This window comes from Grampus griseus (genome assembly GCF_964374135.1).
Source record: "Grampus griseus genome assembly, chromosome: 9".
NCBI classification, from domain to species: Eukaryota; Metazoa; Chordata; class Mammalia; order Artiodactyla; family Delphinidae; genus Grampus; species Grampus griseus.
In genome coordinates, this window is record NC_139003.1 from 47,280,559 (window position 1) to 47,306,211 (window position 25,653).

The window sequence follows — 25,653 nt, forward strand, 5'->3', positions numbered from 1 at the left end:
ACTTGCAGGTAAATGCGTTCCTAACTGATATAGTGCTCTACCCTTAAGCTGCTTATATCTCCTTGAAAAGGCAATTGTAATAGTAGAAAACATTTTTTAAAGATGAAAATATAAAATTAAAGGAGGATACTGGAGATACAGATTAAATTCCTCTAAGAGTTCAGAAAGTAAGGTGGACCAGAGCTAGAAGGTGAGGGGAGAAGGCAGAACTTGAAGGATAGGTAGTAGGACTTTGGTTTATAGAAAAAAAGAGACAAGAACTACATAATTGAAGCTCTATGCATGAGTCACTGAGGAGAACCAGTGTGACAACTGAGGAAATAAGGCAAGATACACACAGAAGGGCTTGCAAGGTCCTTAGACATCAGGCCATCTACATTTTTTAAGCAGTGAATGGTACAATGAAAAAGTTCTGTGATGCATAGCTCATAATAATTTTAAAATTATAATCATCAAACGATGTGGAATATTAAATATTTTCCCTTAAGGAGAGAGTAAAGCATATAATGAGGAGATTCGGATTTTTTTTGCCCGTCCTATTATAAAATACCAGTTTTAATTCATGAGTATGCATTTATTTGTTCAACTGGTCTGAAAGGGAAATGGCATGATTAAAGCTTTGGGTGAAAATAGTTTTTTTAAAAACAAACTCCTTCAGAGCCAAAAGATTCCAGTGGCTGTTCAGAGACAGGTTGGATGCATAGATTAAAGTTCAAACGAAACTCAAGTGGAAATTTGTACACCATTTTATAAGGCTATATGGGAAAAACCAAGATCACACTTAACAAAACACTGCCAACCTTTGAGAAAAAGATGAGGCTCAAAATTGTTATCAATTACCTTCATTTTACATTTTATTCTGGGAATCTTAACTGATCAGATAGCCAAGAAGACAGGCTAAGGTTTCAGACTCATCGATTTTCTTTTCACTCTTTTGTTTAAGAGCCAGACTCCTGGCTTCAGATAACAGTGATTTAGAGATTTGGTCTCATTTTATAGGCAGCATGGAATTTATGCTGTCCAATAACTGGAGACAGGCTAGATTATTATCTTTTAGATTTGAAGATGCAAGACCAAGGAGACTCAAAGAGAGATGCAGTGCCCCTGCCTCTGTATTTATTTCTTTGGACAAGGTTATGACGCCCATACATTTATAATCCTCCGTCCCGACCCCCTCTACCCTGAGTCCCCACCATCGCCGCCATTGCTGTTAGAGCCATACACCAAGTGGCCAGCAAATCAAAAGGATGCCAGGGAAGGTTCCTGACTCACCATTCTCAGACTGGCCTGACTACTGTGTGAGTACCCTGCACAGGGTAGAAATGGTCATTGTTATAGAAGGGACACTTTCTTTACTTTCTCTTCAGGTGTTCTCAAAAGTATTTTTCTAGGTGTGAGATGTAGGCAGAAGCAAAAGTAATTCCTGATAATCCAAGAATTCAGGCTAAAAGAACACTCACAGTACCAAAGTTTCTACCTCTCTTTTCTTTACACACACACACACACAAACACACACAAACACACTTGAATCTTCCTTTAGTTAAACTGATTAAGGGTCTCATTTGAGGAAAATAATTTTGTGGTCGAAGAGTTTTGTTTGTTTTGTTTTGGTATCATGGCTATTTCTTTTGGAACAACAACATGTTCTATGGAATATCAGTGTAGTGGATGAAAGTGTAGATTCTAGAGCCTGACGGTCTGAGTCTGAATCCTAGTTCTGGCACGTATTGTGTGAGCTTGGGAAAATACTCCATTTCTCTGTGCCCTAGTTTACTCATCTACAAATAGGAACAATACTAATGCCTATCTCATGTGTTTATCCAAAGGATTAAGTGAATTAGATGTTTAAAGCGCTTGGAGGAGTGCCTAGAACTTGATGAGAGCTATGGAAGTGATCACTGTCATTACTATAGTTTGATCTATGGATACATTCATCATTCAGCCACTGAGTAACCATTAAACTATAGACACTATTTTGAAAACTGGGTACACAGGGTGAACAGGATGGTGAGTTCCTTGAACTTAGGGTGCTTACGTTGTAGTGGGGAAGGTGGATAACAAACAAAAAAATAAATATATGATATTTCAGAGAATGATAAATGCTGTGAGGAAAGTGACAATGGGTGATGTCATAGAGGATGACTAGGGTCAGGGGCTGGCTAACCTTCAAGAGGATGGGCTGAAAAATCTTCTCTTGGTGACACTTGCTGATACTTCAATTACGTCTTCTGTGTAAGGAACACTAAGGAGAAGTAAGCGGCAGCATTCTACGTTCTCCAAGGATCCCCTTACAATAAGTCCTTCCTGCCTTAGCATTACCAGTGTTCCTTACGTACTCTAGACATATTTAAGGATGCTGAACAAAACATTTAAACACCAAAACATTTGAAGAGAAAAGTAGGAGCTCAGCCCTACTGACAGTCACCCCCAAATCCAGGCGTCAGCAGAGAATCAGACAGGGACCCTCCTTGCTTCTTTTTCAACATCTTGTCCTAGCTCTAGTCAGGCAGTTCGGACTCCAGACACCCATGTCCTGTCATTAGTCAACTGCAGGAAATTTTTAGAAATTGTTGCCCAATCTGCAAGGACAGGAGGTAGAGGAAATGGAAAAGTGAGAGAGGGAGGAAGTTCTGCTCCTTGGTAGATGATGGAAATCAAGGAAAACATTACTGCTTGTGTTTGTTCAGTCCACACACCTCGAATGTTGGTGTGAGGGATAAAGGCTGTTATCTTGTGGAAAGGGAACACACTTCCCTGGGTTAGAATGTTAGTCTTGACTCTTATGGGAAGAACATGGTCCGAGGTGGATTTTGCACGGGGCCCATGCTGTTTTTTTGTTTGCAATTGAAGTTTTTTACATGGGTTTATCCTATTTTGGTTTACAAAGGGCCCTCATACACATATATGATAAATGTTCTTGTAAGGTCGGATCTTAACAAACGGCACCGCGAAACAGAGGAAAGTTTCAAGTGAGCTTTATTAGGGAGCGCTCCAGGGCGAGGTTCACTGGCCTCGGGCCAGCTGGCCTTACAGTTCTTTAATCATATTTCCCAGCTCAGAGCCTGTAAAGATGCCATTCCTAGGTCTGAAATTCTCCCTGCTCTTCACTTGGCAGGTATCTCCTCATCTTTTGGACACATTTTCCCAGGGAGACCATCCCTGGCCGCCTTACCTAAGCAGGTACTCCCACCCACTCAATTTCCTAATGCTGAGCTCTTTCATTTCTTTCGGAACCCTCATTTCCATTTGCAATCATCCACGTGTTTGCTTACTTCTTGTCTACCTTCCCCACGTGATTGCAGGCTCTATAAAAAGGCAGCACCCACGTCTATTTTATCTACCAGTGCATACCCATAACTTCACCAAGTGCTTGGCACGTCCGAGGTGGTCAACATTTGTTAGAAAACAAAGAATCCTTACCACAAACCTGGGAGATGGGTATTTTTACAAAGGAAGAAACTGAATCTCAAGGGATGGAGTGCCTTGCCCAGGGTCACACAGCTCTTATCCGATGGAGCTGGGACTCTAACTCAGGAGTTCCAGTGTTCAGTCTTAGGGTTCTTTCTACTACACACCACACAGAAAGCAACTCCAAAATGACTGTCAGGGCACCAAAGGGAGACGTGGGGTTAGGGTACCCCACTGGGAGGCTGTGATACTGTGACTTACAAAAGAATTATTTATTTAGTCTTCATCCCCGATTCTGGCACAGAGCTTTTAAAACCCTTGGAATTTCCTAAGGTGTCTTTTGTTATGTTAATGGAGTGACTTTGGGACACCCTCCCCCAACCTAGGGATAGGACTGGTTGCCAGGACAACCAACCACGTGATTAGAGGGTTGGAACTTTCAGTCCCACCCCCAGACCTCCAAGAGGAGAGAGGAGCTGAAGGTTGAATCAATCGCCAAGGGCCAATGACTTAATCAACCATGCCTACGTAACGAACCTTCCAGAAAAACCCAAAAGGACAGGTTTCAGAGAGCTTTTGGGTTGGAGATTTGGAAAGAGTGGCACCAGGAGAGAGCATGGAGGCTCCGTGCCCTTCGCACATGCCTTGCCCTATGCATCTCTTCCATCTGGCTGTTCCAGAGTTATATCCTTTTATAATAAAGCAGTAATCTAGTAAGTAGGGTGTTGCTCTGAGTTCTGTAAGTTGCTCCAGCTAATTAACTGAACCCAAGGAGGGGATCGTGGAGATCTCTGATCTATAGCTGCTCCTGGCCAGAAGCACAGGTGACAACCTAGACTGGCAACAGGGTCTGAAGTGGGCTGGAGGGCAGTTTTGTGGGACTGAACCATTAACATGTGTGATCTGATGCTATCTCTGGAGAGATGGTGTCAGAATTGAGTTGAATTGTAGGACACCCAGCTGGTGTTAGAGAATTGCTTTGAATGACTTGGGGGGAAACCCCACACACTGGAACTGGGGTGAAGAATTTTTAGAGGCAGATTAAAGCCTATGACGCTTTGGAGTGAGCAACCTGAAATCCTTCCCACAGAGAAAAAGAACAAACGGTCCTGCTCAAGGTACACTCAGCAGCTCAGGGCTGAAAGGTTTCCGCATGTCTGTGTGTCCCACTGTTGGTGCTGGGTGGCAGTTGACACCATGCATTCTGTGGCCAGATCTCTGGTTCTAACCCCAGTGCAGCCACTTACTAGTTACATAACTCTGGGTAAGTTACTAAGGTTTGTACCTAGTTTTCTCTTCTGTAGCGTGGGGAAGATAGTCACGCATACCTCCTAGTGTTGATTCTCTGCCTGGAACACAAGGAAGGTACTTAATAAATAAATGTTGAATTAATACTGAAGGATCCTATCGACATACGTCTTCTGTGTACAAAAAGTCACTCTCTTGACTAGCAGGGTAGTAATCAAGGTGAAAAATGGTTAAAAATGTATTTGGAAACTTTTGAGACTTTTAACCATGCTATTGTCCTCTTATATGGTAATCTATGCAATCGGAATGATTCCCACCCCCAAGCCATACACCAAACTGCTTTATGCATTGACCATTTTGCTTCACCATGTGTCCCCGTATCACTCTAGTTTTGAGCAGTTACATTTTTTCAAACTTTTTCAGCTGCTGCACACCCAGAATGATGCCTTAAGATGCAATATGTCAGGTGAAAATGAAAAACACATGTTTTTTCAGCACTTGGTTTCAAGTATTCTTGGGTTTCCAAAAAACACAGATTTGAGAATAAGAATTTCAAACAGACTATACTGAAATGTAGATCTGTAATTGTTCCCGAAGTTGCTATTAGGAATAGGTAATTAATCAGCTGGTATGAGAAGTGAGCAACATTTTGGAGAAGGGATACATGGATTTAGTGTTAAGTCAAATGAGTAGTGCTAAGTCTTATGGGTAGAAATCCAGGAAAACATAATTGACTCCATAGAAGTGGTACTTTCTAACAATTTTAAGCTGTCCAAGTAGGCATCACAGGAGCAGGGTGCTGTAGGAGCAGGTGAGCACAGGGCATCACAGAATGGTTTGGGTAGGAGCTGGGCAACAACCTCTTAGGGCTGTTTGGAAGTTATCCATTGGATGGACAGCTTGGACTGGGAGACCTCTGAGGATCCTGTCAACCTTGGAAGTCCATGTTTTCTGAATGCGATGTAGAAGTCCGTCCTTCCAAATCTATGCTCCCTGGTCCATCACTGGTCAAAAGTTCGATGTTTACAGAAACGTAATCAATGCCTATGCTTCTCTGATGTTGGAAACTCAACTTGGCAAAGAGCCTTTATATGTTAATGACGTCTCTGATAAACAAGGATTAACTTTTGAAATTTATTAGTTACCATCCCTTATACAAAGCTGAGACAGCTGTTCAGAATATCTGAATCAGAGAGGGTCAGAGCTCTGGGAAGACTTGAGACTCCTAAGAAGTAAAGGCTACCTCAGGAGGAGAATGTTGTAGCCCTATGTGTCCAGGGTCCTGACTAACTCTGGAAGGCCAATGAGTTTTCTGAAAGCAGCAGAGACCATTCAGCCCCTGACTGTCCTGCTTCTCTTTTGGAGCAAAGAAACTCCCCACTTGGCAGCTCCCTGCTTGACTGCAAATACAGAGTTGTTTGTTGGCTGCCCAGAGCCTCTCAGCTCTGTCAATTGAGGCCAGAAAGAAGAGTTCAGGAACCAGCAGTAGCCGAAAAGTTTGGCTGACCTGTACACCGGGTGCGTGATTCCAGAACAACTCTCTGAGGGAAGGGTGAACGGAGAATGGGACAATAAATTAGTCATTTGGATTTCCCTACAGGGCCTGCCTCTGTGTGTCCATCCTCAGACTCTCTGTCTTAACATAGTCTGGTGGATTAATACTAATAACCTCACCTTTGTTCAGTGATTACTACGTGCTTAACACTTTTCTAAGGATTTTGCGTGTATTATCTCATTTAATCTCCATAACAATCTGTAAGCATTTTTATGATGTCAGTTTTCAGAGACGTAAAGTGAGGTATCATTTAGCCCAAAATCACACAGGTAGTGGTGAATCTACCATTTAAACAGATAACCTCACTTAGAAGTTTGGGCTCTTAACCACTATCCACTAGTTAAGTGGGAAAACGGGAACCTGAGGGAGGAAAGGCATTGGAAGTTTGGCTTACGTTTTTTGTTTTCAATTTGGCTGTTTTTAACCTAGTTAAAACGATCAGTGTTCAGTGCCTGTTTCATATCCTCCCCCACCACGCACACACCAGGCTGTACTCCCTGAGTCAGGGCTGTCCCTTCTGCTTAGCCAGTGCTAGGCACTTCATCACAGTTTGCTGAGTGAATGAACACAGCAGAGGACATGTCTAAGAAGGATTTTCCTAGAAAAGTCAGAGAAGTATTACACAAAGAGCACTAACAGGCAGCAGAGCCTCTCTAATGTCTCGGGGGCTACTGTCTGACTTCCTAAGTCTATTCCTTGACCACCACGTCCGTCCTCCTACAGGACGTGATATTCTCTGAGTTCACACTGTTCTCTCTCCAGTTCTGCCCCCTCTGGATGCTCACATAGAAGTTGCTGGTTTTCCCTAGTCATCTCCTTCTTCTCTTACCCCTTGAAATGCAAATTTCCTGGCCAAGTCCCCTGGGTTCTGGAGGAGCCTGTTAACTTCCCTTGGGTGCTGAAACCTCTTCAAGAAGGATTTGAGGGCAAAGTAGATTGACAGATGGTAAGCCTGCTGGAAGGACTCAGAACCAGGGGAGGTGACCAGACAGGATATGGACAAAAGGCAGGCATGGGGGGATGCTGGGGCAGCCCTGGCAGTAACAGGTTTCAGTAAATCAACAGAGGGAAGTCCAGGAAACCTACGTGGTCTTATTGTATGTGCTGTAAGCACAAACCACAAAAGCCCCTGGTCGCTGTCTGTCTTTAGGGTCTTACAGATGGGAGATATGATAGGACTCCTTGAAAGATACAATTGATGATGTCAGCCAATATCATAGTAATGACAGTATGAGAGAAATTCCCTCCTCTGAGCTGGGAAGAGTTTCCAGATCTTTGGGGAGGAGTGACTGCTGCGTGGTAGCGGGTAGATTAGCAGCTTTTGCATAAATTACGTAATTCAATTTGTATACAATCCTGTAAGGCAAGCACTATTAAATCTATTGTACAGATGAGGAACCAGACTCATCTCCAAAATCACACAGTAACAGTAGCCCCTGCATTTTGCACTAAGCCACATACAAATTTTGATTTCTTGAACACCCAGTATGCACTAGGCACTGACATGAAAATGATTTCTGGTGATCGTCCTGATTTGCCTCAGGGCTTAAGATAAGCTGAAACATCTCAGCTACAGAACACTTTGTCCTCTTGCAAAGGATGTGGCCAGAGATTCCTAGGGCAGAGGGCACTTCAAAAGTGCCACGAACTTCATCCTTTCCCTTTAATTTGGGGATGACCATGCTGTATAGCAAAAATCCCTTTTCACATTTTAACAAACAGGTTAAAACAGACAGGAACTACAACTGTCCATTTAAATGAATTTAATATATTTCTGAACCAAGGCCTTTCAGGGTCTTGGTATTCAAACTTAAGCCAAAAGATTAATTTAGTACAGTGTTTCTCAACCATGACCTCATATTAAAAAAAAAAAAAAAGAATAAAAACGCTGATGCCTGGGCTCCACCCCAGAAGAAATGATTCAAACTTTCTGGGGGTGGAGCCCAAGCACTGGTATTTTTTAACGCTCCCTAAGTGAGAGCCACAGGTAGCCAGGGCTGAGCCACTCTTTAAATTAAGGGTCCCAGTGCCGTTTTATCTAATACAAACAATTGCAGCTCAAGTTGACTTGAAAGTTCAAGGTGATCTTACATTTTTCTCCATGGAATACTGGCTATCAGAAACTCCAAGCAAACAATAACAAGGAAAACTGTGATGGAGATTTGGGGGAAAAAATGCCCAGCAGCCAGGGCTGAAGACAGGGAAAGATTATCAGAACCACCATGCTAATTATGGAAAACCAGACGCCCTGGAGGAAGGCCAGGGGCGTGGCAGAACGGATAGGGGTGGAGGACAGGAGAAGTTTTAGGAAATTAGAAATTTTAATAACTTTGGCCATCAAGGGTTGCAATGGGATGCTGAACTTATTGCAAGCCTTGAGAGGAAAAACAGATGAGAAAAGGAACTCTTGTATCACATTCTAGCTGCTTTTTGTTTCTCAAGCTCAGGAACAGAAAGGAAATGAAGCCTTCCCAGAGCTCCTTTCCCTACATCTGATTAAGGGCCCCCCTAGGCACCCGTTCTGAACACCAGGGGGAGTAAGACATAATAGGCCTCCTGGCTTATTGTTTAGATCCCTTCTTAAATAGGCTCTTCCTTCTCTCTGTGGCTAAAGGTAACAGTCTGTTTGTATTCATTTAAAGAGTATGTAAATGTCCTTTAAAAGCAATAAAATGGATTCTATCACCCTGCTGTGGAAGTTGCACTAAAGGGGAGGGGTTAAGAAAGCAGATGCTGGGCCCAACCCCCTTGGGTTTGAGTTCCAGAAACAGCACTTAGTAGCTGTGTCCCCAAGGTCAGGTTACTTAACCTCTCACACCTCGATTTTCCTGTCTGTAAAATGGGCACCTTGTAGGATGGTTATGAGAATTGAGGGGTTAACACAGATAAAGCTTGGAACAAAGCCTGGGGTATAGTAAGCAGTCAATGAATATTAGCTAGTGCTTGTATCAAAAAGATCACCAGGAAATTTTAATTTTAGATTTGAATTCTTCCATACTTCAACAATTCCAAGTACTTTATATTAAAAATCATCCAATTCAGATATGGTAAAGCCAGTGGAGCCTTTGACAAAAAGTGATATTTAAAGGTAGAACTGAGTGTCATTCTTCATACACAGCAAAGGTCACTTATTCCAGCAATCTATGATAAGAATATACAGAAAATAATGAATCTGTACTATCATAAAATGGCTACTACATATTTTAGATATATAAAAACGCACTCGCAAAGAATGAACTAATAAAATGAGTGTACCTAATGAGGAAAGACAATGATCTGTTAGAATATCACTATCGTAAACCTTCCCCAGAGGATGTAAGAAATTAGGTGAAGAAAAGGAGCATATGGTACTTAAGGACAACTTATACACGTTTTCAGTCTGACAACATCCAAAAAGACTCTAGCAGTAGTTATTTCACTAAAATGCATATACTTTTATAATTCCACAAAATTGTTTTGATTGCAATAGATTATCCTCTACGATGTTATGTCAGTTTAACAAAATGAGCAGCCAATAAGGAAGCTCTGGGTCAGTTTTCCCCACATGAGAAATGATGGCACATTTACCAGGGACGGCGGCCACAGAATAAACATGGCTGTCTCAAACATTCCTGATGACAAGGGAGAACTCTGCTTGCATGTTTTTTCGTACTAGCGCACATAACTTTTTTCCCTTGTGGATCTTCAGCGAGGCAAGGCAGTTGCCTTGGCTGTATGGAATTCAGCAAACAGAAATGCATGACCAGTGACCACACACTTGCATCTGGATGAGGTTTTGGCTGACTGCGCTTTGGGATTTTAACACTAGCCACTAACAAGGATCCCCTCCTTTTTGACTATATAAGTCAACTCTGAGAGCCACGGGGTAGAGTGCATTTTTTTGGTAGCTTCTTCCATGTCTACCAAGCACTGAGAGCGTAGGTGGCAGAGCCTGACTCTCTTGTCACCTGTACCTCTTGCAGTTGGAGGAACCAGAGTCTGGCCAGAAATCGGAAGGATGGGGGAGAGGGAGGACTTCAAGAGTGAAGTGAAACATTCTTTTTAGCATCCTAGTGACATGTGGGGGGGGAAATGGATACAGATATCTGACAGAATGACACAGAGGTCAAAAGCATGGCCTCAGCCTGGGCTTGAATCCAGCTCCATACCTACCAGCCCTGTAACTTTGGATTCATTTGCTTAACCTCCTTAAGCTTCATTTCTTCATTCTGTAAGTTGGGGAGATAGTAGTCTCTTCCTTACAAGGTAGTCATGGGAATGAAACAAGATGGTACTTATAAAATGCTTTATCTTGTAGTGTGTTTTAAAATCCTCCCAAAACTTCTATGAGGTAGATACTATTGTACTCATTTTGCTGATGGGAAACTGAGGCTCAGAGGCATTCTATAACTTGCCCACTGTCACCGAGCAGGTAAGTGGAGGGAGCTGGACACAAGCCCAGGATTTCTCTAAAGCTGGTGCTCATCACTACTGCTTTATGCTCTCATTGGCCCATATGGCAAAATCCCAGCAAGTTAGGACTAGGGGATTCTCAGCTCCACTGACCAGCCCTTCCTTTTAGAGTGAAGGAATAACATTAAGAACAGTTCAGTGATCAAGCTGAACTAACGTAAACTAAACTCAAGGGTAGAAGGTGGGTACAAGAAATCAATTCTAAAGACTCTTTCCCCAGCAGTGTTTCCTCTGTTGGTTCATATCCCCAGCAAGGAAGAGCACAGAGTAAACTGAGAAAAATGTTCAACCCAGATACTAAAATAACAATGATTGACTGGGGTAAGGCAGAAGTAGAAGGGTGAAGAAGGAGCCAGGTGGACCCTCTTTTTTTTTTCAAAGCCTGTTAGTTTCGTTTCTAAAAATGTTAGTTGAATGTGGTATAAAATCCAACCTTTTTGAAAAGCAAACAAATTTGAGATTTCCAGACCCGTTGTTATTTATTAATTGTCCATTAAACACCTGTTGTTATCCATAAACAACAGGCCTTAGGCAAACCAAAGAACAATTAGCTTTTTCTAGTGTCAATAGAAAACTAGTCCACAAACTCCCAGCTGGTCTTCCCAGCTTCTGACATTGGCCTCAAATATACATACTCAAAAGTTCAGAAGAGAAACTTAAAATAAATGTTACTAAATGCTTGCTCCTTCTTCGGCTTCAGAATTCACACAAATGAGACCTGTAGAGTATAAAGGTTTTACTTATTTAACTGGCTTCAATATTCAATTTGCATTTATACATTGGTCTGTGTGTTTGAGAATGCTTCATCTATTTGTATGAATTTGATACTATCCAGTTTAGATTGAATACCTGTAGAGGGCAGCATGCCATATTTATTTAATGGACGGATACAGAATCTTTCCTAATGGTGGCGGTGGTTATCATCATCATCACCATCACCATCATCATCACCGCTCTCATCATCGTCACCATCATCATCACCATTATCATCACTGTTCCTATCATATTCCTGGGTTTTGATCTTAAAGAAAATTTCCATTACAAAGCCGCAAGGTAGGCGACGGGTATATAATCTTTCTCTTCTTTATGAAGATTGTGCTGATTATTTCCTGACATTATTTTACTTAAAATGCAGAAGGCTCTCCCACTTGCACACCACAAAAACTCCTCTCTTATGTAAGATGTTGGCATAAAATTCTGCCACTCTGCTATTTAAATAATTCAAAACATTTAAGACAACATGCAAAGGCCTATCACTAACAGAGAGCTGTGGGCAGAGGAGTCAAACAGAAAGTTCCTCACCAAGGTATGTTTTCCCTCACATTAGCCTGTGGTCTGACAAACACTCCCGGTTGAATCTGTTTCTTTAAGATTCTAAAAATAAATTGATCTGTAAGTGACTTTGCTGTAATACATACAGTGAGTCAGATCAAGGAGTAAGAGCCATTTATAGAATGTGAACTAAACACTGGCCTGAGACAACCATTTAACCCTCGCCAAACAGAGAAGTGGCATTTTGGATTGTACAGAGCTTGATCTGCAAGGCTATTTTGAAACAGAAAGATTCTTTTATTACAACTTTGGCTAAAAATATTAGAATATGACCAGAGGCTACCACAAGGTCAAAACATTTGTTAACAGGACGAAATGTTACCAATATAAGAGTGTGCAACTGTCCATGTATGAAATCTTGGACACACTCAGGCCCAAACATATTATTAGCCATCCGTATTCATACATATCTAAGTAGAGACTGTATTTGGTGCAGAACAACAAGTTGTCATTCTACACATTCTCATATAAAGAAGCAGATGGGAGTATTTTGGCTTGCATTGTACAGTGGTTTGGAGTGGATTTGTGTGACCATAAATAAGTCATTTAACATCTCTGAGCCTCAATTTCTTCATCTATAAAATGGAAATAAGTACAGTCCCTACCTCAAGACGTTGATGTGAAGATTAACTAAGAAAATGTATATAAAACACTCAGTACACATAATACAAGTTTAAGAAATGCCAGCTGTAATTCTGCTCTCTTCAGCCCCAGCTGTTATATAGGATGGTGCAGTCTCCCTCCTCTTTGGGTGCCCCTTCATTGCTAGAGTACATCTTCATAGTGTTGTAATAGCTGCCTTAGGGGAAAGTGTGATGACTACAAGTTGGTAAGGGTTTTCTTTCCCTTCCTGCATGGCTGATGTAATGAAGATCTTTAGGAGGATATATGATCGGAGGGAGGAAGGGTGTTGTGTGCGTGTGTGTGTGAGAGAGAGAGAGAGAAACAGAGAGAGAGAGAGAACGAATGTGTGTATGTGTACAAGAATTCACCTGGTGACAAGAGAAACTTGCCACTCTCCTCACCTGAGTTTCACACACAGGAAACATTCGACATTGCCTGCACACAGATCTCCAACCTCGCACACTGCAAAGAGCTGCACTGCAAGGAATATGACTTCATATCATAATGTTCATCACTGACCTCCACCCTGGTAATAAGATCCTTTTTGGCCCTTGTGCAGTTAGCATCCACCTGAGACTTCCTAACCATCTCCTCGATAGCAAATTGGCAGCAAGTATTAGGAAATTCCATGCTGGTATTTGGATGAGTCTTCTCCATTGACATCGTTTATTTAGATTACAGGCGCTTCCTCAATTATAACAATACATCAACCATTTCAGGTTTTTCTTTCACCTCCGGATACATGTTGCCCTTAATAAATGAAGCTGAAGTCAGAACACGTGCTGGTATGACGACACCATCCTGTCTTTCAGGTGTGGTTTCAGGGTCACACTGAACACTTGCATCTGGAAGGCTGACTTCACAGCACAGCACGGCCACATTCTGCTACTCAGGGGGGTGAGATCATGGTGCTGGCATGAATTTATCGGTCTTTTAAACGAATGGGGTTGAATTCAATCTACTGACCTTGATTGGGAGGCTAGTGATACAAGCTGTGTAAAATAAAACAAGACAAAATAAACAAGGGAAAACCACAGCGCATGCAGCCACTTGGTTCAGAAGTGACACTACTGAATTTGGTCTGTGAAGGTCTTGTCACATGAAAGCCTAGAAATAGCTATGACCTAAACATGGGGGTAGGAGACGACCCATTTAGAAATGAATGGACACATTCCATTGTGTTTGTATAGTGTTTAAAATCTATTTTGGAGCAAGGGGATATTGTAAATACTTTCCTTTGTTCATAACTATCATAACCCAAACTTTCTGGCTCTCGGCATTTTTCAGTAACCCTGCGTGCCAATAGTTTTTTACACACTGCCTGACAAGGCAAACATTATTCTACCAGAGACGCAGGATTCCCTGTGACCCCTCTGAATCTCCAGGGCCAGCCAAGACTAGATTGGACTTTCTGACTAATCCTAGTCAGGACATCTCTAGGGGCTGCCCTAGTCTCACTGCACAATTCCAAGGCCACTCAGTTCTGAGGGCCCTCAGGAGATGTTGCCATATTAGGCATGTGGAAATGTCCACACCATTCTGAAATTCTTTTGGAAATAGAGATTTAATATAACTTTTTCGATTAGCCTTCAATTCCAAATTTGGGACTAGACTTTAGATGAGATTAATTCAGGGACTCCTCATTGGTTTTGTAAAATGTTAATGCCAGCAAGCATTCCTTCATCTTCAACAGTAACTGGATCATAGATTTTCATTTAATTCTCTCTTTTTCATTTGATTGTCTCTTTGGTTAATGGCATTTCTATAGCAGAGGACACAGCAATCTTCACAGACATCTCTTGACTCTAAAGTGGCTGGCTGGATAAGCATATTATTAAATGCAGGTTAATCTGTGGCCTCTTTCCTCTTCACCATGATGGCTCTGGATGACAATAAGGGGGGAGCCTGGGGCCAGGTACGGAAAAGTGAATGGTATAGGCATTTCCTGGATATATGGTTCCTAGTATCTCCATAATGCCAAATATAAATTGTAGTTAGAAACTGTTACCCTATGAACACCTTCATCACTTAAAGAAGATTCCTTCTGGAGACAATAATGATCTTTATTAGGTACCAGGCCTGCGTGAAGATCTGGTGATACCAAGACATGACCTTGGTGGGTGTGATTTCATAGGAAAAGTGGGCTCTAGAATGTTCCCTTTAATAGTAGAATTCTTTAGTAGCACTGTTCACTAAGACACTTGGTATAAATGGAACCACCTCTTCCAAGTGGATTTAGTTATTGAAGAAATTAAAGGAATTCCCTCCAAGGTAGCTTTTCTCATCAGATGGCTCCAAAACAAAAACCTCAACAATCTTAGCATGAAGGGTTCAGGAATAGTGATTTTGGGCATTTCCAAAGAGTAGGTTCCTTCTATTTCTGCTACCTCAATAACAGAGACTAAATCAGAGACTTGGCATTGACTGCTCCACTGATCCATTAACTCTAAGTCTTTCACTGATTCAGTTCCAACTATATGTTTGATAGAGACAACTTTTATTTACTGTTTAAATCATACAGTAATCTAAGCAAACTCATCAGTTCAAGGATATTAAATCAAAATCTATTTACTATTGAGTAGGATTTAATTTAAGATGGAAGCTTCCTGGAGATCCAAATCTGGGGTTTAGTGAGACCATCCTATTCTAGAAATGATGTCAGAAGACTGTTTGGGTGCTTACCTAGTAAGGCACCAGGGTCCTGTTATTAATAGATCTGTGCAAAATAATTTACCATGTTAATACCCTTTCTTCCTCCTATCCAATTATTCCATATTGATGAATCTCTTATTTAAGCATTATCGAAAGGTCACTAGCCAGTGCTATATCTAATTCAAAAACGTATTATTAGGCTTATACCATAACAATTTTAAGAAATGACCAGTTCTGTGAGGATGATCTAAATAGCCATATTCATATTTTTTCCTATATTTAGAATCAGGGTCAGACCTTCTCAATTTTCAGGGCCATTTTTACTTTAAAATTTTACTTTACTGTTGTAAGAACACTTAACATGAGGTATAACCACTTAACAAATTTTTAAGTATATTATTACATTTTATTACACATTATTATGTATTATTATTATTACACTTTATTATACATTGTTGTTGACTATTAGTACAATGTTGTACAGCAGGTCTCTAGAGCTTACTCATCTGGCTTGACTGACACTTCATGCTGGTTGATTAGGAACTCCCCTACTTCTCCTTTCTCTGAGCCCCTGGCAACCACCATTCCACTCTCTGATTCTACAAATTCAACTATTTTTGATACCTCATATAAACAGAATCCTGCTGTATTTGTCTTTCTGTGACTGGCTCATTTCACTTAACATAATAACTTCTTGGCCAACATGTATGTGAAAAAATGCTCAACGTCACTCACTAATCATCAGGGAAATGCAAATCGAAACCACAATGAGATTAACACCTCACACCTGTCATGGCAGCTATTATCAAAAAAACCAAAGACAAGTGTTGGCACGGCTGTGGAGAAGTTGGAAACCCTGCACATTGTTGGTGGGAATATAGAATGGTGCAGCTTGATAGAAAACAGTACAGAAGTTCCACTTACCTCAACATAATAAAGGCCATATATGACAAACCTACAGCCAACATCGTTCTCAGTGGTGAAAAACTGAAAGCATTTCCACTAAGATCAGGAACAAGACAAGGTTGTCCACTCTCACCACTATTATTCAACAGAGTTTTGGAAGTTTTAGCCACAGCAATCAGAGAAGAAAAAGAAATAAAAGTAATCCAAATCAGAAAAGAAGAAGTAAAGCTGTCACTGTTTGCAGATGACATGATACTATACATAGAGAATCCTAGAGATGCTACCAGAAAACTACTAGTGCTAATCAATGAATCTGGTAAAGTAGCAGGATACAAAATTGATGCACAGAAATCTTTTGCATTCCTATACACTAATGATGAAAAATCTGTAAGAGAAATTAAGGAAACACTTCCATTTACCATTGTAACAAAAAGTTAATAAATAAAATACCTAGGAATAAAGCTACCTAAGGAGATAAAAGACCTGTATGCAGAAAACTCTAAGAAATTGATGAAAGAAATTAAAGATGATACAAATAGATGGAGAGATATAACATGTTCTTGGATTGGAAGAATCAACATTGTGAAAATGACTATACTACCCAAAGCAATCTACAGATTCAATGCAATCCCTATCAAACTACCAACGGCAGTTTTCACAGAACTGGAACAAAAAATTTCACAATTTGTATGGAAACACAAAAGACCCCAAATAGCCAAAGCAATCTTGAGAAAGAAAAACAGAGCTGGAGGAATCAGGCTCCTTGACTTCAGACTATACTACAAAGCTACAATAATCAAGACAGCATGGTACTGGCACAAAAACAGAAACATAGATCAATGGAACAGGTTAGAAAGCCCAGAGATAAACGCACACACATATGGTCAACTTATTTTTGATAAAGGAGGCAAGAATATATACAATGGAGAAAAGACAGCCTCTTCAATAAGTGGTGCTGGGAAAACCAGACAGCTACATGTAAAAGAATGAAATTAGAACACTCCCTAACACCATACACAAAAATAAACTCAAAATGGATTAAAGACCTAAATGTAAGGCCAGACACTATAAAACTCTTAGAGGAAAACATAGGCAGAACACTCTATGACATAAATCACAGCAAGATCCTTTTTGACCCACATCCTAAAGAAATGGAATTAAAAACAAAAATAAACAAATAGGACCTAATGAAACTTCAAAGCTTTTGCACAGCAAAGGAAACCATAAACAAGATGAAAAGACAGCCCTCAGAATGGGAGAAAATATCTGCAAATGAAGCAACTGACAAAGGATTAATCTTCAAAATTTACAAGCAGCTCATGCAGCTCAATATCAAAAAGACAAACAACCCAATCCAAAAATGGGCAGAAGACCTAAAGAGATATTTCTCCAAAGAAGATATACAGATTGCCAACAAACACATGAAAGGATGCTCAACATCGCTAATCATTAGAGAAATGCAAATCAAAACTACAATGAGGTATCACCTCACACCAGTCAGAATGTCCATCATCAAAAAATCTACAAACAATAAATGCTGGAGAGGGTGTGGAGAAAAGGAAATCCTCTTGCACTGTTGGTGGGAATGTAATTGATACAGCCACTATGGAGAACAGTATGGAGGTTCCTTAAAAAACTAAAAATGGAACTCCTATACGACCCAGCAATCCCACTACTGGGCATATACCCTGAGAAAACCATAATTCAAAAAGAGTCATGTACCACAATGTTCCTTGCAGCTCTATTTACAATAGCCAGGACATGGACGCAACCTAAGTGTCCATCGACAGATGAATGGATAAAGAAGATGTGGCACACATATACAATGGAATATTACTCAGCCATAAAAAGAAATGAAATTGAGTTATTTGTAGTGAGGTGGATGGACCTAGAGTCTGTTATACAGAGTGAGGTAAGTCAGAAAGAGAAAAACAAATATCGTATGCTAACACATATATATGGAATCTAAAAAAAAAAAAAAAAAGAGGAATTGGTTCTGAAGAACCTAGGGGCAGGACAGGAATAAAGATATTGACGTAGAGAATGGACTTGAGGACACGGGGAGGGAGAAGGGTAAGCTTGGACGGAGTCAGAGAGTGGTATGGACATGTATACACTACCAAATGTAAAACAGATAGCTAGTGGGAAGCAGCTGCATAGCACAGGGAGATGAGCTCAGTGCTTTGTGACCTCCTAGATGGGTGGGATAGGGAGGATGAGAGGGAGACGCAAGAGGGAGGAGATATGGGGATATATGTATATGTATAGCTGATTCACTTTGTTATAAAGCAGCAACTAACAGATCATTGTAAAGCAATTATACTCTAATAAAGATGTTAAAAACAAAACAGTACAGAAGTTCAAAAAAAAAAAAAAGAACTACCATATGATCCTGGAATTCCACAGCTGAGTATTTATTCAAAAGAATGGAAATCAAAATTTCAAAGAGATTTTAGCACTCCATGTTCACTGCAGCATTGTTAGCAATAGCCATGATGTGGAAACAACCTAAATGTCCATCGACAGATAAATGGATAAAGAAAATATGGTGTAACCATGCTTAAAAAAGGGAATTCTATAATATGCAATTTTTTTCAGAAAAAGCTAACAATTTTTGAGCATTTACTATGCTAAATGCTCACTTGCATTATTTCATTTAATCCTCATAAACACCTATATCGTTAATTATAATTATGTACCCATTTTTCAGGTGAGGAATTGCGGCCAAGAGCAGCTCAATAATCTGCCTAAGGTCTCAGGACAGGAAGTGGTGGAACCAGCACTCAAGCCCAACTCTTCTGATTACAGATAAGTTCTGCTTTTCTCTGAGGCCCACACACTCTTCACTACCTCACGATATTGTTTCCATTTGTCAAGATTTTTTTTTTTTTTTTTGCTGTACACGGGCCTCTCGCTGCTGTGGCCTCTCCCGTTGCAGAGCACAGGCTCCAGACGCGCAGGCTCAGCGGCCATGGCTCACCGGCCCAGCTGCTCCACGGCATGTGGGATCTTCCCGGACCAGGGCATGAACCCGTGTTCCCTGCATCGGCAGGCGGACTCTCAACCACTGCGCCACCAGGGAAGCCCCATTTGTCAAGATTTAATTTCCTTGAAAGCAAATCTTTTCAAATCTAAAATATTTTCAAATCTTAAAAGTTTGACTTATTCTGAATTTTCTAGAAGAATCTATGAGAAGATTGCAAAAGTTGTTTCTCTTATCTATATAGATTAAATATATCCCTGGTTCAAACCATATGGGATGAATTACTGTACCATCTTAAAAGTTATTGTTTTGAAAATCTTCACTAAATCAAGTCCATTTTATTATAATAATGCCTAAATTATGCAGAAGCTTACAAACTGTTTTCAAATCTCATTTTTTAAAAAGTCTTGCATTGAAGTACAAGGATATGCTTTGAGGAGAAAACTACTGGCTAGAAACTGTAAAGGACAATAGTAACACACTACGTTTGTATGGTATGCTACAGTTTCACAGTAATTCTTGTGATCTTTTTTTAACATGAGACAGGCAGGAAGAGTTACTATACAGCTGAGGCTCAGAGAGGTACAACCACTGGCCCAAGGTCACACCTTTAGCCCATGACCACAATCCAGGTTTTCTAGTGCTGTGTCCAGTGCTGTTTCCCTATGAGCCTCTGTTCCCCACAAAACATGGAAACACCTTCTCCTTCCCAAGGTTTTCTACATTGTCATTCTGGAGAAACAGAGGCAGGTTTAGATGTGTGGTTTCCTTACTGAAAAGGATGGTGTCTATCTCAATGTCGAACGACAGGGAAAAATAAGCAGGCACCAAACAATTTTCTCCTTAATAGCTCTCTCAAAATCTACCCAAGTGGGCTTCCCTGGTGGCACAGTGGTTGAGAGTCCGCCTGCCAATGCAGGGGACGCGGGTTCGTGCCCCGGTCCGGGAGGATCCCACATGCCGCGGAGCGGCTGGGCCCGTGAGCCATGGCCGCTGAGCCTGCGCGTCCGGAGCCCATGCTCCGCAACGGGAGAGGCCACAACAGTGAGAGGCCCGCGTACAGCAAAAAAAAAATCTACCCAAGTTAGAGTAGGCCAAAGAGAGAGAAGGCATTTGTCCAGAAGAAACATTTGCCGTTGGGGAGCATTCCCTGGGATATCCAGGAATCCTCTTGGCTAGGTGAGTGGTAGATTTGGGTAACCATTCTCTTCCAGAACCAGGCTATGGGCCACCTAGTGCAACCTTGGAGCCATGCTGGCTGAGATCAGATCCCACCTCTCCCACTTGCTAGCTGTGGTCCTTCGAGCAAGTTATATAACCCCTCTGTGCCTGTTTCCTTTGGCAGCAAAATGAGGACAACCACCATCTACCTTGCAGGACAATTTAGGGGCTTCCATGAGTTAAATGTAAAAAGTACTTAGGACAAGACTTGGCAATGTGCCTGATGAGAGCCATTATTTTTATTATCTTAATGAATGAGCCTCTCGATTTCTTTACCTAGCAAGTGGGAATAATGACAAACCTGTAACAAGAATCAAATTATATTAAGCCTTTGAAAGTTCCTTATAAATCATAAAATGCTCTGTGCATCTAGAGAATAACTGCTGTTGTGCTGAAGAGAAAGCTGCGATGTCTGAATTATATCTGCCTTCCTATTGCAAGGAATTTACCCTTTCTCCTCAAACTGAGAAAGAAAGTGATTTATATTATGATCCCTAGCCTAACCCCATTGGTAGCTTGTTAGGCAGGAATCAAATGGTTGAAGTTAGTGTCTAGCAAGGCGGCGTGTTTACCCAAGGCCTGGTGAGTCTCCATGTCTCAGGGGAGGCTCATGGAGATTTTGCTCACTGGGATGGGAGGCCTGGCCCAGCTGCGTGTGGCTGTGTCTGTGTATAGATCTAGAATCCGAGAGTCCTACCGGTCCTGCAGGATTACCTGGGCAAAGTCACAGGCCGCCTGGAGCCCTGAAAAGTGGGACAACTGCTAACTGTGGGTGGCTACTCAGGGGAGCCTAGAGTCCTTTCACCAGTCCTGAAATCAGAGTTGCATCTGACAGAGAAGAAGATGTGTTGATGCAGGGTAAAAAAACAGAATGAAATGAATTTTTTCAGAGTTTGAGATGACATGTGATTTCTGACAAGATCGGTAGGAATGCAGTTGATACAAATGAAGGAAACATAAAAAAATATCTCCTCCTTTTCCTACAGCATCATGCTCTCACCCAGCGGCATACACACAGACTCCAAGCTCTAATGTCTTTAGGAAGACACGGATGCCAAGTGGGGACAGCTGTTCCCCACGCCCTTTCCTGGTTCACTGTGGATGCTCCATCCTGAATGCCTGCTGGCGTCTCCCAGTGCAGTTCTACCCAGTTTTCCAAGTACAGTTTCAATACCATCTCCTTTACTAGGCTGCCTCTCAGTCTTCACCTAGAACTAACTGCTTCCTACCGTGTCCTCATAAAACTTTCATTTGGACCCCTTTCATGCAGAGCTATCAAAGTTTGCCTAGTTTCATAATGAGTTGTGCAAACTGTCTCTGCCTTTTGCTTATAAGGGACTGCCTCTTGTCATCTCTGTGTCAGGGTGACACCTACACCGCACGCTGCTCAAAAGAGTCACTCAATAAATATTCATCAAGTGAATAAATAAATATTTGTTGACAATAATTAACTTGAACTGAGAACTTCATGGCCTCCAAGAAAGGCTCCGAATTTGTTAAATGAAGCACTGCTCTTTTTTCCCCCCTCTTATGCTTAAGGTTGTTTCATAACATCTCCTGCCAGGAACTGCTCCCATTATTAAATTAAGTGCCAGGGGAGCAGCAGCACCTTCTGTGACTAAGTACTGAGTGAAACTGTGATGAAGCGAAGCCCCCATTTGCTCCTAATTTCAGAGGTGACAACTGTCGACTTTATTTTTGTGCTCCTTCTGTCACAGCCAGTGTGATTCCAATGGTGGATTTTGGAATTGTGTTTTCTGCTTTCCTCCTTCTACTCACCCCCTCGACCTGAGCCACTTTGAATACACATACCCAGAGAGGAATTTCAGGCACACTAATGAGAAAGCAGAGTCCACATTTCCTATTTGGAACCTGGGACTGTGCTAAAACTGGATTTTGTGCTCCTAACCTGTACTCACTCATTAGTTGTACGGATGAGAGTTCTCTGCACAGAGAACTGAGGGACAGGTGGACAGGGAGTTTCGAAGTAGGATCGTTTTATTGTATTTTTCCTCTACAATTTGAGATTAACTTTGTCATGTAAACGATTAACGAGAGTTCTTCAGATGTTCTTCTGAATTGCTTTTCCCTCTCAGGGATATCGTTAAGCATCCCCTACACTGGCTCCCCTGTGGAGGCTTTCCACGGGTAAAATTCCAAGTACAGTTCTCAAGTACATGGAATCATTCTTATGGATGATGTCAATAAAGACTTCCAAGGATTCCAGCATCCTTTCCTCAACTCTCTGAACTTCAGGCTGAGGCTTCAAGAATGGTACCCCCAGGAGATCCCCTAAAGGTTATTGCCCACAATGCCCACTCCCAAGCTTTAGACTTTATAGCGACTTAGATAGCATAAACCTTGGTTTAAAGAATAAAAATATAAATGAACTACTGAACTGATGGATGAATAAATGAAATAACACATTCTTAGAAATAACACTTAGCTCTTCATGGTCACTGGATCCTAAATATCCTGATGGGGACTTATATATTTTTTACCCTAAATGAAAATCATAAAATGTCTTAGCTGAAAGAGACCTTAGTGATAGACTACATACGATTTTTAAAAGTCATGGCCTCACTAATGAACTTATCTATGAAACAGAAACAGACTCATAGACATAGAGAACAAATTTGTGGCTGCCAAAGGGAAGGGGGGTTAGAGGAGGGATGGACTGGGAATTTGGGGTTAGTAGATGCAAACTATTATATGTAGAATGGATAAACAACAATGTCCTACTGTATAGCACAGGGAACTACATTCAATATCCTGTGATAAACCATAATGGAAAAGAATATGAAAAATAATATATATATATCTGAATCACTTTGCTGTACAGTAGAAATTAACATGACATTGTAAATCAACTATACTTCAATAAAATAAAATTTTTTTAAAAAGTCAAGGCTTGATTTGTTCAAATGAAATTAAGAAAAAACTGCTTCTCTGGTTGAAGTGTAGGTAGGGGCCTGGAACCTGCCAGCTCTAAGAAATTACATAGCTTGTTCAACATCATACAGATCTCAGAGGTAGAGGCACGACTCCTGAGGTCCTGGCTTGGTTTTTCCTGCTGCATGCTACAGCCTTTTACTGGTGAAGGGTTGTTTCTGGGTACTTACTGGGTAAAAGGACATCTCTCTGACATTAAAATAAATGAGCCATAGACTGCAGGAAGTTTTGAACTGGACTTCCAGGTAGTCACATAGTTGGAGGTAGGTCCTCCTTACAGAAGTATTGCAGCTAATAAGTGAAGAAGGAATGACAGAAATAGACTTCACCATTTTGCAATCGCCGAAGATGTAATGGATCTAGGTGAGGATTGTCAGTGACTGCCAGCACCCCAAAGAGAGACGAGCAGATTTTGGTGCCTCCTGACAGAAGTATCCCTCATTGCCTATGAAGTACTCTTGCCAAAAAATTGAACTCGATGTTAAATGAAGTCTAGAAAGCCCGAATTACCAATTTATGAGAAATACAAGAAACAAAGGAACTAGTTAAACTGACACCATGAAAATGGAATCAACAATATTCACTTTGTACAAAACTCTACAAACTCTTCAACAAATAAATTTCAAGGCAAAACAAAAAAAAGGGGGGGGAACAGATCTGTGATTTAAAAGCGTGTAAGAAGACATGTCAACCAATTTTAATGTACAGACCTTATTTCAGTCCCGATTAAAATAAAGGGCACTTATCTGGGAAAGCACCAAATGGCAGAGGTATACCCGTACTCCTGGGGTACTCCTGGCTGCAGCCACAGCCCAGCCCACATCACAGAGTTCAAGGAAGCAAGGCCGAGCTGGGCCACCTGATCAAGGACAGGGAGACCAAATCCCTGGAGGAGATTCCTCTCTTCTCCTTTCCCATCAAGGAATCTGAAATCACTGACTTTCTCCTGGGGATGTGCCTCAAGGATGAGGTTTTGAAGATTATGTCCATGCAAAAGCAGACCTACACTAGCCAGTGGACCAGGTTCTGTTGCCATCTGGGACTACTACGGCCATGTCGGTCTGAGTATTAAGTGCTCCAAGGAGGTTGCCAGGGCCATCCTAGGGGCCATCATCAAGCTCTCCATTGTCCCCGTGCGGCAATGCTACTGGGAGAAGAAGACAGGCAGGTCCCACACTGTCCCTGCAAGGCACCAGCCTCCATGCTGAGTGCCTCTTCCCACCCCCAGAGGCACTGGCATCATCTTGGCCTCTGCACTCAAGAAGTTGCTGCTGATGGCCAGTATGGATGACTGTCACACTTCGGCCAGGGGCTGCACTGCCAACCTGGGCAACTATGATGCCATCTCCAAGACTTACAGCTCTCTCACCCTGACCTCTGAAAAGAGACCGTGTTCACCAAGTCTCCCTATCAGGAATCCAGAGACATCTCCTACAGACTCACACCAGAGTCTCCCTGTAGAGAGCCCAGGCTCCATCTATGGCCACCACTGTAGCAGTTTTATATAAGAAATATAAAGTGAATTAATTAATTTAAAAAAATAAAGGGCCAAAATCCTATGAAACAAACAAGGAAATTTGAAGGATATTTTAAAATATTAAGAAACTATGGGTAACTTCTTAGGTGAAAATATGGTATCATGGTTACTTTTCTTTAAAGAATACTTATCTTTCATACTTACATGCTGATATACTTATGGATAAAATGCTACATATGTGGGATATGCTTCAAATAACCTTGGGAGAGGCTGGAAGTGGGCAGAGACACGGATGAAACATGACCAGTTGTGAGCTGATAATTGTTTAAGTTGGGTGGTAGGTTCATGCTGGGTCATTATCCTGATCTTTGTACTTACATAGTATTTGAAATTTCTATAATTAAAATATTTAAGAAGTTTTGTTCACAATTATAACATAAGATAGTTTCGCTTAATTGTTTAAAAAAAATGCTGAAAGCCAGGAAGGGATTTCACATGAAGGTAAGAAGCTTTTGGAAATGCAGGTGTCCCTCATTATGACTGGAGCATGAGGAATCTCTCCGAAGTGACAACAAGAGTATCCAACCCTTTTCAATTGAAGCAAGACTAGACCAGGACAGCAAACCTGCTGGTGGTGAGCGTGGTATCTCACGAAAAAGGCATGGTCTCACTGACTTGGTCTTGGTCTCACCAAGTATATTATGAGTGACAGCAGCAGCCTAGCCTCTGTATGTTGTAACTAATCATAACAGGACATTATGAAATTATATATTTTGCAATGTAATTAAAAGATCTTTCCATAACTGCAAGATTCAATCCCAAATGGCTAGCACAAATGACTGC

At 41.3% G+C, this 25,653-nt stretch overlaps 1 protein-coding gene and 1 pseudogene across 5 annotated transcripts in view; one reads left to right on the top strand and one right to left on the bottom strand.

The window, feature by feature from the left end:
• Positions 1-25,653, bottom strand: part of CREB5 (cAMP responsive element binding protein 5) — a 410,470-nt gene that overhangs the window by 178,598 nt on the left and 206,219 nt on the right. The window lies entirely within an intron of this gene.
• Positions 11,568-24,794, top strand: LOC309827677 (small ribosomal subunit protein uS5-like; annotated as a pseudogene). Its single transcript has 3 exons — positions 11,568-11,716; positions 13,432-13,516; positions 24,139-24,794. The product of its transcript is annotated as a small ribosomal subunit protein uS5-like (transcript).